Below are 2,720 nucleotides of genomic sequence, written 5' to 3'. Positions count from 1 at the left end.
GGTGCTGTTTCACCCCATGCAATACAGTGCCTTATAGGACAATTGGAAACCACTGGTTGAGGATCAGATGAAGAAAAATGTGTCCTTGCCTGCCGAGGACCCTAGGCGCATGGTTGGGGTTGATGTCCTCATGGGTAAGGGACCTTATACTAACCCCAACGTTCAAGCTGCCTGGGATCCTCGGATCCTGGAGCAAGCCCAACAGCTCGGTATGGGAGCCATTTTGAAAACTATTGAGATAGTCGCCCCGCAAACACGGTATACAAAGATACAGCGGGGGGAATCTGAACTTTACCTGTCATTTCTTGAAAAGCTGGCAGCAGCTTTGGAAAAGCAGGTTGATGATCAGTCCACGAGACAGATTCTGCTGAAACATTTGGCAAGAGATAATGCCAATGACGAGTGTTGAAGGATCATCAATGCCCTACCGGGGGATCCTTTTGTGCAGGAGATGATGCAAGCTTGCACCAGGGTGCAGTCAGAAAATCAGGGAAAAATCGCCTTGGCTGCATTTCTGTCCTCGGATCAGGGACCCTCTGATCAGGGGCAAAAACAGCCCAAATCTGGGAAAAACGGAAACAGGTCAAATCTAAACAGAAAGAAAATTCAGGAAAAAAGGGAGATTCAGGGACCGAGACTCCTCAATATAAGAGGTGTGGTAAGCCAGGTCACACTTCAGACTGCTGCAGGTTGCAGTACCATGCAGATAGCCAACCCCTGCTGGGAAACGTGAAGAGGGGTGCAAAAAGGGGGATTTTCCCCCCATCACAACAGTTCCCCCAGAACAGGGTGATGGCCCAGGCTTACCCGGTCAATGTGGAAGAGGCACCAAAGGCTCAGCCTGAGTCAACGCCTTCACTGCAGCAACAGTCGTCTTAGAATCTGACGATGCCCACAGGGTTCCCTTGGAAGTGGACGGTTCCCTGGATCAGGGGACCGGTGCACTGCTCATGGCGGGGCCTGAGGCCACTAGCCAAGGGATCCTGGTTCTTCCAGAGTTTGTAAATTCTGATTTCAAGGGCCAAATTCATGCTACGGTTTCCACTCCTGATCCCCGTCACCATTCCTGCAAACACTTGCCTTGCTCACTTGTTGCCATGTGAGTCTTCTGTTCCCAGGGTAGACCAGCAAGCTGGCGGAGGTGAAGGCACTGAACTGCCAGGACTTCTGCAGGTCTACTGGGCTGCATCTATCTCCAATGAGTCACCACAGATAACATGTACCCTCATCATGCCGAAAGCACGTCCGCATCGAATTCGAGTCCAAGGTTTGATCGATACAGGTGCTGATGCAACGATCCTTTCCTCTGCTTCATGGCCTCCTACGTGGCCTTTGTGCCCGGTGGGACTGAATATTGCGGGGTTGGGAGGAACGACACAGAGTCGATTGAGTAAGCGACCTGTGTTGGTGAAGGATCCAGAGGGACACATGGCCTCCATTCGGACTTATGTCACTCCAGCTCCAGTGAACCTCTGGGGACGGGACATGTTGGCAGCTTAGGGGGTGTGAATCTCGACAAATTTTTAATAGGGGTCACTGTGTGCAAGGGCGCATTGTATTCCATGCTGTCTTTACGATGGCTGACCAAAACACCTATATGGGAACCACAGTGGCCCCTGCCAAAAGACAAATTAGTCGCCCTTTGTCAGCTGGTTCAGGAGCAGCTGAAACGGACACAGAGAACCTTCTACCAGTCCCTGGAACACCCCAGTTTTTGTGATTAAGAAAAAATCGGGGAAATTGAGACTGTTACAAGATCTCCAAAAAGTTAACGCAGTGATGGAAAGTATGGGGAGCTTACAGCCTGGCATTCCTTCACCCACAATGATTCCCGCAGAGTGGGAAATCTTGATTGTTGATTTGAAGGATTGCTTTTTTACAATCCCTTTGCACCCCAATGACAGACCAAAATTTGCTTTTACTGTGCCTGCAATTAACAATGCGGAGCCTGTAAAGCGATTTCAATGGAGAGTGTTACCTCAGGGCATGAAAAATAGCCTGACTATCTGTCAATGGTATGTCGCACAGGCCTTATCTGGAATCCGTGAGCAGTTTCCTGAGGCACTCTGCTACCATTTATATGAATGATATCCTGGTGGCAGCATCCACCCAGGATGAGTTGCGGAGGTTACAGCCTCGACTGCTCGATGCCTTGCATTCCTATGGGTTGCAAGTGGCTCCGGAAAAGGTTCAACAACAGCCTCCTTGGAAATATTTGGGAGTCAAAATTTTGGATCGAACCATACAGCATCAAGAGGTGCAGTTCTCAGACACTATTAAGACTCTGAATGATGCCCAAAAGCTGCTAGGCATCATCAACTGGTTACGTCCATATTTGGGACTGACCAATGCACAACTTTCCCCACTTTTTAATATTTTTAAGGGGGACTCTGATTTAAACTCACCTCGGAAATTGACTCCTAAGGCGCGACAAGTGCTGAATGAAGTGCAGCAAGCTGTTTCTGCTCATCAGGTTTATCGAGTAGATCCCTCTACTGATATCACTGTTTTCATTACTGCTCCAGACTTCCATCCTACAGGTATCATTGGCCAGTGGAACAAACAATGGGATGATCCTTTGCACATCCTGGAATGGGTCTTTTTGCCCCATCAGCCAAAAAAGACAGCACCCACATTGCTTGAATTGATAGCCTGCCTGATAACTAAATGCCGATATTGGTGTTTACAATTGATGGCAGCTGATCCTGCAACGATTGTTG

The sequence above is a fragment of the Lichenostomus cassidix genome, chromosome W (assembly GCF_008360975.1).
Source record: "Lichenostomus cassidix isolate B80296 chromosome W, HeHo_3.0, whole genome shotgun sequence".
NCBI classification, from domain to species: Eukaryota; Metazoa; Chordata; class Aves; order Passeriformes; family Meliphagidae; genus Lichenostomus; species Lichenostomus cassidix.
The sequence above is the reverse complement of the archived record's forward strand: the minus strand, read 5'-3'. Positions refer to the sequence as shown.